The sequence below is a fragment of the Podarcis erhardii genome (assembly GCF_964252035.2).
Source record: "Podarcis erhardii genome assembly, chromosome: 3".
Classification (NCBI taxonomy): domain Eukaryota; kingdom Metazoa; phylum Chordata; class Lepidosauria; order Squamata; family Lacertidae; genus Podarcis; species Podarcis erhardii.
Window position 1 is genome coordinate 72,586,420 of NC_138507.1, and position 16,447 is coordinate 72,602,866.

The following is a 16,447-nucleotide window of genomic DNA, read 5'->3' on the forward strand; positions in this document are numbered from 1 at the left end:
GCCCCAACCACTCTGGGCAGCTTCCAACATACCACATATAAAAACATTTTAAAAATCACACATTAAAAAACTTCCGTATACATGTACTGTATTATGAATGTTTTACAGAATATTTGCTGGGATCTTTTGCTGGTGCCATAGGAAGTACTGTTGGGCACCCTGGTGCCTGCGGGTGAAATGAGGGGAAGCCCTGTGGTAATGGGTCAAAAAGGGTCAATAAACGGCTTTTGGGAAACCAAAAGTTTTTAATGGAAATGTGACAGGAAGTTAACAGATGGGCATATGATCTTGGGATCAACTTCAACTATTCTGAACAACAGGAATAGCCAACATAGTGCTCTCCAAGTGTTGCTGGACTACAATTCCCACCAATTCCCTTCAGTGCCAGTGTGGTGTAGTGGTCAAGAGCGGTGGACTCGTAATCTGGTGAACCGGTTCGCGTCTCCGCTCCTCCACATGCAGCTGCTGGGTGACCTTGGGCTAGTCACACTTCTCTGAAGTCTCTCAGCCCCACTCACCCCACAGAGTGTTGTGGGGGAGGAAGGGAAAGGAGAATGTTAGCAGCTTTGAGACTCCTTCGGGTAGTGATAAAGCGGGATATCAAATCCAAACTACTACTACTACTACTACTACTCTTCTTCTTCTTCTTCTTCTTCTTCTTCTTCTTCTTCTTCTTCTTCTTCATCATCATCATCCCTGTGCATGGGCCATGGCTGGGGCTGATGGGAACTGCATTCCAATACCATCTGGAGGGCGCCATGTTGGATACCCCTGCTATATGCAGAAGTTATAAAAGGCTTTTTATGTAGCAATTTATTCCTGGAAGCATGTTTGTTCAAATGCATTGACTAATGAACTGAGCAATATTATGTTGTGTGTTGAATAATAGATGTATTTGTCACTTGACTTCTGCTTCTGCTTCTGTTTTTAAGAAAAGGTTGGTTGAGGACCTCCTGCATTTCAGACTCATCATTTCAAGAGAAGCCCACTGAGTTATAGACAGAGCTATGGCTCCACAAGCTGAATCACCTATGGTGCTTGACTGGAAACCAAACAATATAAATGTCATATCTGTTTAAATTTGGTTGTGCTAATTAGAAACCTTATGGTGAAGATGATCTATTTGCAACACTGAGTGTCACTGCATGAGCTGTTCTCCTTCCATGGCTTTCGGAAATCAATCCAAGTCCTACAGGCAGTTGCCCGGGAATTATCAAAGTAAGGCCATTGTTTTGATAATAATAATCCTACAAAATTCTGTCTCATTAAAGAATGGTATTCATTCCACCAAAAAAGGATTGAAATTCAATTCAGTTCACATTTAAAGATGAACCTGTTTAATATGCACTTTCTGAAGTGCTACACAAACTGAAACACTGCCATCTTTCAAATTCTCACTCCTCTGAATTTTTCAGTCCAGTTCATCAACCAAGGCTGGATTTAGACACATTAAAAAAAATCAAATCAGGAAAACACGTTGTAAACCTCGTAATGGGAAATCACGTTGGAGAAAGACAGAACTCTACAGTGCCATCTGGTGTTGCAGTGTTATAACGCATTTAAAACACTTTTTCTTTACTAAAGTAGCTGAGTCCCAAATAATGTGCACAAAGTGCATGTACTATGGGGAGGTGTACAAAAAAGTGTACATATTAGTGTAAATAGCGTTAACATGAATTAACTTGGGGAAAATTGCTTTGCTAAAAAAGTGTAGAATAGGCAGTAGATTGAAATAGGAAAAGAAAAAAAACTAAAATCAGCAGATCCACCCATCCCTAAACCCAAGTAGTGTGCCAGGGTGATGAGATTATTTAGTAGGCCAAATTACAACCTTCTCCACACCTCCTCTCTTTTGTACGTGAATCAAAAACCAGATGGGGGAAAGCAGGGGAAGAATTTGTGACCTACATACTAGGAGTAGCATATGTTCTACAGGTATGGCTGACACCTCCACCTAGGGAACAGCAACAACAAAAGGATTCCTGATTTGCAAGCCCTGGTTCATCAAAGTGTGTGTGGAATTTTATAACTGCCCATTGCAGACTAAAAAGGAGGAATATAGAAAATATTCAGTAAACTGGAAAAAAATAACCCTCTAGAACAGGCATCCCCATCCCATGGCCCTCCAGATGTTTTGGCCTACAACTCCCATGATCCCTAGCTAACAGGAACAGTGGTCAGGGATGATTGGAATTGTAGTCCAAAACATCTGAAGGGCTGAAGGTTGATGATGCCTGCTCTAGAATCTCTTCCTGCTCACTCACCCACCCAATAGCAGTCAGGATAGTCAGGTGGACCTGTCTTACTCTGATTCGTTTTGGCTTCTCCTTCTCCCTGAATAAAATTAATTCCTCTTACTTTTCAAGAGGCTGCCATAGGGTGGGGGAGGAGAAAGTGTCCCTTCAATCTTCAAAATGCTTAAAATGCTTGATCCTTTGTAACTGTGGAGAAGAGAGGGAAAGGGCCTAAGTAAAATAAGCTGTTTAAAGTGGCATGATATTGTTTTAAATGTGTGGTGTCAACGTGGCCCTAGAATGCATGTTGAGTAATTTTATGCAAGGCAGCCACTGTGCCTGCAAGCTGATTCACTCCTTTTCAAGAGCGCCTACAGCACATGCCTTCAAGTGCAAGCCAAACCATGAAGTCCAGGAAGAGGGAAGCTGGTAGCTAGTGGTGGGGTAGGGTTGGGTCTGAAATAGTGGGTCTGTGGGGGCTTCCAGGCCTTCTGCCAAGGCCTGACCTGGCCACCCACTAGCTCCAGCCCAACCAAGCCAAACGTTTCCATTGTTTTTCCATGAACATTTTTGGCAGCATCAAAATGTACAATATCCATACATATATATTCCCAATGGGGACTGTTCACCTACTTGGGAAGCTTGGCCTTCATTCTGATTAGACTTTGTCCTCAGTGGCATAGTTACACAGGAAAATCTGATTGGCCATGAAGGATCATTACATGATCTCCAATAGCCTTGGATTGTCTATGTGACTTTTCAGGAGGAGAAATATTCTGCAATTAGAAGAATAAATTCATATTGATGCATGGACAAATAGGGGAAAACTGGCTATAAGGTTTTTTTTGGGGGGGGAGGCAAACACCCCTCCCTGCTTTATTTTTTTTACTCCAAAATTGAAATGAGATGACATTAAGATTAGGCCTTCTAAAAATTACATGGAAGCTAGATCTGCAAAGAAAAGATGTAAAGCAAAAAAATTGGTAAGAGGGTGGAACTTGAAATATTTGTTGAAGATATCATTTCATTCCAGTTTCTACTCATTAGAAAATTCAGAGTTCTAAGTACTCACTGGGAAAGCAAGAAAACATGGGTTGTTGCTACAGTCTGCTAGGGGTGTTTGTGAAGTGTAATTAGCGTTTGTAAAACACTTTCAGATTCTTCGATGCAAGTGTAACATAGTCTGGTGAATAGGAACTAGTGCCCAAAGCAATGCAGAGTGTTAATTAAGATACCCTTTAAGGTGAATTACTTATGGTAATTTTATCTGAAAAGCAGGCTTTCCCAACAATCACATCATCAAATAATACAAAAATGGAGTGTATGTTTATGATCTTTTAAGACGGCAAATTTGTTTTGATTACATCAAATAACATCTGCTTAGTTTTGTCTGTATTCAAAAGCGCCATGCTTATGCATAATAATGAAATATTGCTTTTGTATAGTTCAGTAGAGGTGGCCAGCCTTTGTTTTTCTCTCATTAACAGAGTGACAGAGCTGAAAAAGCTAAGGATACATTCAAAATGTCGCCTTCCCCTTATCCAGAGTTTGCTTGGGATGATTCATTTTCACACTGCGCTGAAAGAATTCCATTGGGGGGAAAACATTCCTTTTAGAACAACATGGTGCCTCCCAGCAAGCAGTCCACGAATTCCAGTGAGTGACCAGTGCCTAAAAATACTATTAAAATCAAAAGAAGAGTATATGCCAGGGTATGTTTGCCTAAACAACAGCACAAAGTTCGTAGTGATGAAAACAATACCTGCCTAATATCAATGTGCAGTGAGTTCCAATGTGTGCTGCCACATTGAAGCACTGATTCACTGCAAATGCAGGACTGTTTGTGTCTTGGGAACAAAATGATTAACTGGACACACATGGAGTAAGGCAATCCTTTAAGTAAACTGGACCCAAGCTGTTGAGGGCTTCATAAATGTATTCAGAGCAACAGGTTTTTTTGCTGAATCTGTCTGTAGGGTAGTTTGCTACCTTCAGAGTCTTTCCTTTCTCTCTCCCTTCTCTTGCCCTTCATGGAGTTTTTGGTAACATTTCAGTAACGTACTACTGCAGATGATGCTCTCTGGTTGCACTCAGTGCCAGCAATAATGTTGTCTGCAGAGGCAGATCTTCCTCTGGCAGATTAGGAGTCTCAGATGAGCAGGGGGCAATTGACTTGTCAGAATATTTACCCATTTCAAATTGCCAGCTACACCCCTTAATGACTTTTGCAATAATAATACCAAAAATATAAAAAGTCTGTCACTGTATCAGCGGTGCTGCAGGGTATGTGGTAATAAGGAGGAGAAGATGGATTGAGTCAGGGGGAAGAAACCTTGTTAAAAACAAATTGCTGTGATTGACAAGATGAGCTGTGACAAACAGGTAGGAAAATAAGCAGTTCTGAATGGCTGAAAGTTGTGTTTGGGCTCGGGTTTTTGCTAGTCCAAAGTCCTGATACTGTGACCATTGCAGGTGCTTTATTTAAATACAGATCACATGCATCTGAAGTGGACTCCAATTTGTGAAAGTTTATGCCACAACAAATTTGCTAGTTTTTATAAGGTGCCACAAGAATCTGTAATTTGAAGTCACTCTCAGCACAGTTTGACCCCTAGGACAGAATGACGGGGAGAGTGGGGTTTTGAGTCTCTCTGATTAGAGGGCAAAGATACACAGGGGGGGGGGGAGAGAGGGAGCTCCCACCACCCTAGAATTACAGTATGGTAAATCCGTCACCACCTGTGTATTTTCCATTGTTATTTGTCATATCACATGAACGATCTTTTTTCTCAAAATCTGAAAATTGAGAAGACTGAATGAATGTCTGCCAGGATTGGTTAACATCTGCAATGGTTTCATGAGGAATGACTTTCACTATATAGATATAGATATATAGATATAGGATCAGACATTTCAAAGCTGCACTAGCAGCTACAGAAGGGGCATGTCTCAGATTGCTTTTCAGTTCTTTTCATCAGCTCTAGTGCCAGGATGCATGTCATCCATCCCTCTAATAGATGAGCTGCTGCTGGAGCAACATTTAAACCCTTCAAACTGAGAATCGGTGCTTCCTGAGTTGAGTTCAGTCTCCTTGCATCTTGCATCAAAGGAGAACATCGGCAAGGAGACCAATTCACGAGCAAGAGGGGAGGGGTCTGTGAGCAAGAGACCCAACATACAAGAGGCATTGGCCCTGTCACAAAGCATCAAGGTAGCAAGTGAGTTAGATAGGTGTGCAAATTCGGCAGCAGGGCAAAGATGCCAGGGCAGTCTGTGACCGTATTGGGCACAGCATCACATATGTACATCTCTTGGCTGGACAAGTTTCACAATTGAACTAATGAAGTCTGTGTCCATTTGCCAGTCTCAGGATCTGGGAATCCCCACACACCTAGATGACTTTGGGTTTCATGCTATTCGAGGTCTACGACCAGAGGCGGTAAAGTCATGAATTTGCTCTACTCTCAGGGAGAAGCAGAAAACTTGAGATGTGGCTTCACACTCTGGGTAAATTGCAAGAGATTGCAAGGTGTGCTGGTCCATGATCCCAGGACTTAACTGTTAATTGGACACTCCAAGTTTATGTCATTTTTTTCCTGGGGCTCTCAGTGACCCAAAGCGGGGCGGGGCGGGAGAGAAACTATTAGAAAGGAAAGCACCACCGGACTGTTGTGCACCTGTAGGGCCAGGAAGGGGCAGGAGATTCTCTCCTGAGCATGCCCCCCCCCTCACTGTACTATTTTCTAAGTAAATAGACAGGGATTTCTTCAACCATAGCACCACTTGCTGTGGATCCTGCTATGGGCTCTGCCAACTAGGCTCAGTCATTCCTGCCAAAAGGCAGTCAATAAAACTTTAAATTAAATAAAAAGTGCTTTTTCTAATAATTCCTGACAGATAAGACTATAAAACAGCAGCTGGAAGTAGGATATTCACCGCCAGAAAGGCAGCCTTAAAATAGATCCTTCAATATGTTTTTCTAAGAAGCCAATCACAGTACTATAATAAAAATATTAATGCAAAGATTTGGCATGCCTCCACCTGAAGGCAAATTTCCACTTCCAAAGACAGGACCTAAAGTATCGGAGAAGAAGCATGTTAACTTGGATTTACCAGCTTTGGAGTCACTATATTGCCGAGAAAGCTCAGTGTAAGCTACTTGGGACTGAAAAGCAGCAAGACAATTCACCGAGCGATCTTCAGGGGGTGTTCAGAAGACTGCATTATGCATAGATGTCAAGCAAATACATGATGCCTTATAACTGCTTCCTGTTCAGCTGGTCTTCAACACCCAGGACCTGAATGCTGAGAATTCTCTTTTTCAGCAATTGACAGTAGAGGAAAGTTTCAGGGGTCTTCCATTCAAGTCATATTGAGGGATAGCCAATGTTAGTCATACACATTGGGCTGGATTCAACTAGACAGTTGTGCTAGGAGGAGCAAACACAGCAAAACCTAGCAGTGCAACTAGGGTTTTCACTCCTCTCTTCCATATGCGTGCCCCGCCCAGCCCCAATTCAGGAAAGGAGAGGGGAGATGCCAGAATGCTTGCACTGAATTCAACCTCCACCACGGAAATGGGAACTGTCAAACGATGAGCCCTATTTGTGAGCTGCAGCATGATTGTTCAAGACTGACCTTTGGGTAAGCTGTCAGGCAGACGCCGCTTTTGGAAGGAGAGCAGGTAATGGTGTAAAACTCTGTGGATATATTTTCATGGGTGGTGGACGTTATTTCTGACCAGTCACATTCTTCTGATTGGTACCTGATTAATTAAACTCAGTCCCTAACATCAAAAACAGGGAACCAGGCAGAGGGCTTTCTTGGTAGTGGCCCCCGCCCTGTGGAACGCCCTCCCATCAGATGTAAAGGAAATAAACAACTATCTGACTTTTAGACATCTGAAGGTAGCCCTGTTTAGGGAAGTTTTTAATGTTTGATGTTTTATCACTTTTTATTATTATTAATATTCTTTTGGGAGCCACCCAGAGTGGCTAGGGAAACCCAGCCAGATGGGCGGGGTATAAATAAATTATTATTATTATTATTATTATTATTATTATTATTATTATTATTATTATTATTATCTGTAGTAGCCCCACTGAAATCAGTGGACTTCACTAACTTAGGTGCACTGATTTCAATGGGCTGTATCCAACACTCACACAATATAGCTTTCCTGTCCTCTCCTCCCCCTACACTCTCAAAATCTGCACCAACCCTCTGGAGTGGATTTTGAGGGCGTGTGCAGAGTTGCAGGGGAGGGAGGAGCAAAGTCCCATTGCACGAGAGGAATTCTGCTGCACCAGCGGAAGAGCAGCATTGGATATGACCCAGTTGGTCTATTTTGAGCATGACTATCATTTATCATCGAGAGGGAAGGAGATGGTGGCCATTGTAATCTTTTATCTGCAGTTCTCTTGTTCAGCTACTCTTTAGCAACCTTTGTACTAAACATGCCGTCTGTCAGTTGTCAAAATTTCAGATTCTGTTCTAAGCAGCTGATAGGAGACAACAGTTGGGAAGACTAATACAAAACTTTTTGTAAAAGCTTAAACACCGTCTGATATTATATTCTTTTGAAGATCTCAGATGAAATCAAAACATGGCATGATGTTGTGCTACACTGTGTTAAGCAAAATGAATAATCTCTGACAAAAGAAGATCAGAAGGAAACGAGTTATGTATGTGTGGGTGCCAAAAGTATAATTGTTTGTGCTGGATTTTGCATCCTGCTGCTTGCTTCTAATATGAGATTTGTGACAATATATACAGAAACATCACTTAATAATAATCTGTTCAAAAGCTATGTAAAACTATTGTTTCATAGTACTGGATTGCTCATAAAAGTGTTTATGAAGACTGCATGTATTCTCTTCAAGACTGACTGGTAAGTAATCAGGAAATGTAATAACTTGAAATTCTTGCCATAAACAACTTAAAGCATCAGTGAAGTGCCTGTAGCTGGCAGATAATGCAGGTTGTACAGCAGGGGTGGAGAGCTTGTGGCTCTCCAGATGTTGCTGAACTCCAGCTGCTGTCAGTCCCAGCCAGCACGGACAATGGCTATGGATGATGGGAGTTGTAGTCCATCCCTGTTGAACAGTCAGTCTTCATGCTACACACCCATTGAATCAGTGAGGTATAGTGGCCAGAATGTCAAACTCATGTTGGAATTCTCCCTCGGTCAGAGGTATGTGCCTATCTGTTCAGGCACCGGCTGAATTCCTTTGACCTCCCTCCGGCGACTCCCGGCAGGAAAAACACACGAGGTCCGTTCCGGCGATTTTCCTCAGGCTGTGAGAAAAACACACCAACCGCTTCTCCTCCTTCTCCTCCTCCCTGCATATCCCCAGGGAGGGGAATCAGACTCAGACAGAGATGTATCTACATGTCTTTATTCCTGTCTTTAGCAGTCATACAGTCAAAGATGTCTGCTCTCTTCAACAAATAGAGAGAAACTTCAGACTCCACCCATGTACATCCTGTACAGGTCATATGACACACACTGAGCTCACATCCTGTGCTCAATAAGGAGAATGGACTACCCCTTTGTTTCCATGGCAACAGTCACAAACATCCAGTTTGGCTTTGCAGCCACAAGCAGCTGACTGAGCTGCTAGAGCCTTTGCTTGCTGCAGCATTGCTGCTTTAGAATAACATACTCCCCCTAAAGTATCAATGCGTGCTGCGAGCAAAGCGTCATCCAGAGAAGAAAACAAACAGTTGTTATATGTATAACATTCCCCTGTTGTTTCAGTTCCACCCTTGGAACTACTCGCCATTGGTTTCACCAATGTACCTCTCTGGTTGTGTGACTTCCAAGGAATGAGTGCTTCTGCATTACCTTGGTTAACAACTCTCTGTTGTGCCTTTGTCTCTGAATCAGACACAGCTTCAATTTGACCTTGGTCATTTACAACAGCAACACATGCAATAGCTAGGTTTGCAAACTCCTTTGAATACCTCTTGGGTGGTACACCCTTCGTTGCTCTCTCAGCCCTACGTAAGAGGTGCTGCTCTTCTCTGCTTTCTGGTTCAACCTTTGGACTCTCTGGAGAACCAGTACCAATAGTAAACAGTGGTTCGTCTTCCTCTTCTGACGGTCTAGTCATCGTGTGAGATTTCCTCTCAATGACTGTGACAACTGAGCTGTCTGAGCTATCGCTGTCATCATCAGTACTACTGAACTCAATAAAATCAACATCATCATCATCATCATCAGAATCATCATCATCTCCTGTGGGAAATGTTTGAACAATCACTCTCTCCTGTTCAGGAGCACTCTCTAGAAATTTTGTGAGAATCACCTGACCAGATTCAGACAAAATTACTCTGTAGAGACCCTTTTCATAACCCACAAAAATGCCTCTGGCATTCTTTACTCCACCCGGAGCTTCTGTTCTCACATGAGACCCAAAAACCTTGAAATGGGCAACAGAAGGTTTTCTATGGAACAGTTTCTCAAAAGGAGAACTTCCCAACTCTTTTGAAAACTTTCTCAACCACGTATAACAAAATGACTTTAGCGACTCAGCCCAATACTCATGTGGCAGATGTGAACTAAGCAATTGCGCTTCCATTCCCTTTTGTAATTCTTTGTTCACCCTAACACAGACACATCTCTTCCAAGCTTCTTCGGAAGCTGCAATTTTGTGTCTTATCCCTTTCTTCTTCAGGAACCTCTGGAAATCCTGTAAGAGAAAAATTGGCTTCTCATCTGTGCAAAGACAATCTATGTCAGCATCATGCATATTTTTAACTTTGTCACAAAACTCTTTAAACCTTTCTAAGGCATCTTTTGGTCTCTCCAAAAGATAAATCCAGACAAAACCTGTGAAAGAATCAACACATATTAGGTAATACTTTGCATTGCCTCTAGAAGGTGCTAGAGGACCAATCACATCAGCATACACCCGCTGAAATGCCTTGTCGACCCTCGAGGTGACCTGCTTGGCGTTCTTCTTGGCTACACCTGCAAAAGAGATCATGTTAGAATTACAATTCATGTAATCACTTTGAGCAAAAGTCAACAAATACAGTCCATCTTTCTCTTTGGCAGAAAGATACAACTCTCCATCTTTGTAGATCTCGCAGTGTTGATCATCATAGGACAGTTTTAGTCCCTTCTTGGCAATCTGCGATACACTGAGCAGATTGTACTTCAACTCTGGAACCAAATAAACATTGTTTATAGTCAAGTTCAGACTTTTAAGATACACAGTCCCAATTCCGGTGGCTTCTAGCTCTTGACCGTTGGCTTGTTGTACAACGAAGCTTTGCTTCTTAAACGACGAAAATAGCTGTCTGTTCGGGGACATATGAAATGTGGCGCCCGTGTCTACGACAAAAGCGTTCTCCACTTCCGGCTTGGTTCCTTTCGACATCAAGGCCTTTGCAGGCTTCGCCTTTGAGATGGTATGACTTTTGCCTGATGCCTCAGACTTTGCGGAGCTTCCCTTGGCTCCTTTGTTCTGACGTGGCTTCTTGCAGTACCGCTGAAGATGCCCAGTCTGTCCACAATTGTAGCATCGGACAACGTTCAAAGCTACAGCGTCTCCTCCAGTAGCTACAGCAGTGGGGGTGTCAGAATTCCGTTCTTGTCTCCCCCTGTCCTTGACCTGCAGGGCAGCAAGTCTGTCCTGTTCATTCAGCACGACGGCAAAGACCCTGTCCGACGTTAAATCTTGCGCTGGGAGAGACCCCAGCTGACTGGCAACCGTTTTGTAAGTCCGATTCAGGCTGTTGATCACCATGAAGCAAAACACTTCCTCCTGCAGATGGAAATTGCGTTCCACCATCTGTTGACGCAGAAATTTCATTTCCGTCAGGTGCGCTTGAACATCTCCATCAGGCGCAAGCCTCAGGTTGGTCAGCTTTTCAAAATACAGCAACGCTGAAGAACCTGCATCTCTGATGTGTCCTTCTCAGCGTGTCCCAAACCTCTTTCGCGTGCTGTAAATCATGTATATGGATAAGCTGCGAGTCTGACACGCACAGAATTATAGCAGTTCTGGCCTTCACATCCTGTGACTCCCAAGCACGCGTTGGTGCTGCAGGGATGGGGTTCTCAATCACCCCATACAGTCTCTGATTCTGCAGCAGGGCCTTCATCTTAATAGACCAAGATGCATAATTGTCATTGGTCAGGAGGTTTGGAGAAGACAGGCCTCCCCCCTTCTTAGCATCCATTTTGAGTTCTTGCATTAACTCTCAAACACAAGCCTCTAAAATCCAATAGCTGGCTTGTTTACACTCTTGTGCACCTGGCAGCTCTGACACTGGCTGCAGTGGAAAAGTTCCTTTCAAGTGTTCATAAGGGCCTAGTCAAAACATAAGGCTGTTTTTGCCTCTCTGAGGCACAGCCTGACTTCCAGCCCTCACATGTAACTGGCCTTCGTTGCTTAGCAACAGTGCATTCCTTTCCTTAGACAGGAAAAACCACAAGAATGTTTGGAATGCAGGTCTCTTCTCTCTCGGAGCTGTTTTTCCCAAACGTTGCTCCCTTGAAGCAGAGAATGAATCAATCTGCATTCACACTTCTAAGCCCGAAAATCTCATACCTGGGCTCCGTAGCTTGGCTTTCAGCTTCTTCTGGTCAGCTTCTGGCTGCAGAGGGATTAGCCTCTCACTTCAGGCTTCCATGGAGCGATGAATACAGTAGCTCTGCCACTCCTTGATGCAGACTCCCATGGATCGAAGAAACCAGCAACCGGCATCTGCTACCACTGTTAGAATTCAGGCTCAGTCAGAGGTATGTGCCTATCTTTTCAGGCACCGGCTGAATTCCTTTGACCTCCCTCCGGCGACTCCCGGCAGGAAAAACACACGAGGTCCGTTCCGGCGATTTTCCTCAGGCTGTGAGAAAAACACACCAACCGCTTCTCCTCCTTCTCCTCCTCCCTGCATATCCCCAGGGAGGGGAATCAGACTCAGACAGAGATGTATCTACATGTCTTTATTCCTGTCTTTAGCAGTCATACAGTCAAAGATGTCTGCTCTCTTCAACAAATAGAGAGAAACTTCAGACTCCACCCATGTACATCCTGTACAGGTCATATGACACACACTGAGCTCACATCCTGTGCTCAATAAGGAGAATGGACTGCCCCTTTGTTTCCATGGCAACAGTCACAAACATCCAGTTTGGCTTTGCAGCCACAAGCAGCTGACTGAGCTGCTAGAGCCTTTGCTTGCTGCAGCATTGCTGCTTTAGAATAACAGCTACACACCCATTGAATCAGTGAGGTATAGTGGCCAGAATGTCAAACTCAGAGGAGGGAGATCATGGTTCAGATCTCCCACTCAGCCCCATGTGACCTTGGACTAGTCACTATGCCTAGTCTACTTTACTGCTGGAGGAGAATTCACCCTGAGCTCTCTGGGGGAAAGAACGTGATTAAGTTAATCCTGGCAATCTAAATGTCACTTGCAATATGGAAAGAGTGCATTTTGTTCCAGGGTGGTGTGATTAAGGAAAATGCAAAGGATGGGAACCCACAGCTTTCCTAGATATGTATTTCTACTCTCAGGAGTCACCCACCCAGCTCCATGACTATTTAGCTCCAGAAATGCTGCAGGATCAGGTGTTTACAGACCATTCACTGGGCCCAGTATAACCAATGAAATGAAAAATCATGTATGAAAAGGGTCTGCATTTATAGCATACAGTAGGTGTGCCCTCAGTGTGCCCCTGAAAAAAATATCTCAAGAGTTGACATGTTTATTTGCTACACACAGTGAAAAGCAGAGGAAGAGAACAAAAAGTGCATTCAGTAGATTTTGTATTATTTCATAAGGGATGCTAGTGTTGGTTGGTGACTGATAGTCAAACCGACTTATTTGGTGGGAGAACGAGAGGCTATTTTGCAGCTGCTGATTGAATTATGCACTGCAAAATGTAATCTGCTGAATATATGTATCAACTAAATAATAAGCAGATCTAGGGGTGGGTATTTTTGTTTTGCTTTGTTTTGCTCAAAGGCTGTTCTATTTTGCAAGATATTTAAATGCATTCTGGGTGGTACTCTGGAGATTGAAACTACTACCTCATAAAATTGCCAATTTTGTACTTTCTTGCAAACTCAGGGCCAATCAATGTGAGCTCCCATAATCAGCTTAAGTTGCCAGGTCTTTGAGTGAGCGCAGAGAAATTGGTTTATTGCGCTGAATAAATGTGTTGAGCGGTGAATTTGTATTCATCTCCCCCCCCCCCGCACAAACTGTAACTATCCTGCTGTGTTCAAACCAATCTGTATGGAACAGGTGGTTTTCATAAACTCTGGGCACAACCGACAGAGATAATTTCCTGCAAGAGCCCCATTGAAACAAAAAGGAATTGTGCAGGAATATAACTTTGATGTCCATGCAACTCTCACTAGTTTGTCTGAATGTCAGTGCCCATGTTAGGGGGTGCTAGATACAAAATGCAGATATAAGGAACTGCAGAGACATGTTTTCTGCTCTGTGAAATTCAGTGAAGCTGCACTGCTGTTTCACATAGCCATATCACAATGCGACCATAGGAGAGAAAGCCTGGTGAATTTGGATTTCTAGGGACTTCTTGTTGGGTTGTATCAGATGCATTTACCACCATGTGCTGAACTTAGGTGAGATTCTCAAGTCCTTCCAAGAGCTTTGTTAGTTCAGTTAGGACACACTAGTTTCTTCGCAATATATTGCTGCTGCTGTTATCTAAATGCATATACCACCCTTCATCTGAAGATCACAGGGTGACTCACAACATAAAAATACAAAATGAGCACACAAAACACATACTAAAACCAATAACGTCCCAATGATCCCCATCCCACAAACACATTTAAAAGGCCATAGAATAAAGTGACCCAAAGTAACTTGATTACTTTGACTTTCAGCCGCATGGAGCAGGTCATCTGTTATTGTTAGGTTGTTTGTAATGCTCTTCTAGAATGCATCCATATGGGGCATCTGATATATATTAAACCCATGTAACAGTCTGCACAGGAGGAGCACCTATTTATTTATTTAGGGGTGTACCACACTCTCAGTATGACACTTGAATCTATAACCTTCAAAATTGTCGCCGTGTTTCTTGGCCCATTAGATGCTGAGATAGCATTTTTGTTCTATGCGTCTAGTTACTGTTGGGGGCACAAGCATCCCAAATGGCCACCTGGAGCAACAGTGTTTGTATGGATGCCAGTGGTGAATCCATATTGTATGTACGCAATCTGAAAGGTACACCCCAGTACCCATTTCAGTATTCTGGTAGATGCCAAGGCATTTAGACACAAGCAGTGTCTTCTAGCATGCTTTATACTGTTTCTGCAAAAGATCCAGGGTTGGACTTTTCGGATCACACTGCACAGCCACTTGGAGCAGCACAATATTATATTTTGCTCCAGCCTGAGGCTGCAGGATTATCTGGCCTTATTTTTTAAGTGCCTCAGCTGACTGAACCTGACTATGGTTATCCAAATGAATTTGTGGGATGGTCTTTTTTACAACGACTGCAGGAGTTGTTTGGGAACTCCAGGCTGTAAGGACTTGTTTTGGATCTCATTCTTGGGGTGAGCTCTAGTGTGGCTAGGGTTGGGTTCTGCTGCCATGTTCCTGACATTGAGCAAGACGAGTGTCAGTATTTACCTTACAGGATGTTGGCAAAACTTGTCCAGTATTTCCCCACTGCCTTGAAAATCAGGTTGCTATTCCCTAAGGGATTTGGCAAAGCTTCTGTGATCCCCCCGCCTTCTGAGCTGAGGGATTTAGACTATTCCTTCTCAAAGGTTTGTGGAGGAACCCTTTATTTCATAATTGCTGTGGCATTTCACAGAATGCTGTTTGCCGTAGGGAATAATCCATTTAGTCAATGGGGAGCCTTAAATAGACTTCAGTGGAGTTGGACAGAGAGTAATTTAATTAACACTTGTAATGTGGGACTAAAACTGTGAGGGGGAAGGAACCCAATTCTATTCGAAGTGTTATATTAACATAAAAAAATATTTTAAGACAAATGGAGGACTTATTCAATCAAATGTTACATTGATTATTTGCAAAGCAGAATGTCCATTACTCTAAGCTGTCAGCCTACTACCTGGTTCTTCAACCAATAATTTCCCCAATGGCTAGAGTGTTAGGGGAAAATAAATGGGAGGGTGGATAATGTGTAGCGTGTGTACATCTGTTTTGTGACCTAAAATAAAATATATGGGCTAAAAGTGAAGAGATTTACAAATGTTTATAGCGTTGCTATAGTAACTGGAAATTCACAATAAACTTCTGACAATGGTGTCATTTAGAGAAGACGCCTGAACAGTTTGAGGCACATAGATGCAGGTAGGAGGTAGATTCCTAATGCAACAGCCTGTGTGCACAGTGCTTTTCAAAGTGATGCCAGGTGATAGAATTTCAGCAGGGGTGGACAGAAATAGACTATAGTCCCACCGGAAGACCACTGGTCAACTTCCAGTGAACCACCTACCACCTAAAGGTTACTGGGAATCTTTCAAATAATAGGTCAGGTGAAACTTGATTGGATTTTGCAAGGCATTCCTTATGTTCTTAAGCAACAGTACTAAGTGATACTCAAGATCACTTAGGCTTGTATTAACTGTTAAGAGACCTTGAATATTAACTCCTGCTTTGTAAATCTTAAATGCACCAGTGGATTACCGGGTGTGAAAAAAAAATGCAACTCATGGAACACTGGAATTAGTTCACTCCTGTACAAAGGTGTGGATCTCCAGGTGATCCTTGTTTGTCTGTGGGAGGGAAGGTGAGGGCAAGCCAGTGGTGCTGAACCCAGTGGCGTCACAATGGGGGATGCGAGGGGGGCAGTGTGCCCCAGGTGCCATGTCTGGGGGGGTGACAGGAAGGCGCCCCACAGGGGCTTGCCCCGCTGTGGCAGCGCAAGCAGCCATCACGCAGCCGCATGTGGTGGATCCTTCGTTCACGGCTGCAGCCACGAACAGAGGATCCCAGTGCGGCGGCAAACTGCTATGCACAGCGCATGTGCGGTGTCACACGCTGTACATAACGACACTGCACATGCATTGTGCATAGTGTTTTGCTGCCGGCATCGCTTGAGCACCATACGGACAGCAGTGGGATCCCTCCGTCACCACTACAGCCACATGTAGAGGGTCCTGGTCCTCCATTCACAGCTGCAGCCACAAGCAGAGGATCCCAGCACTGTCCATATGGCACTGGAGCGGCGGCAGCAGCAAACTGCT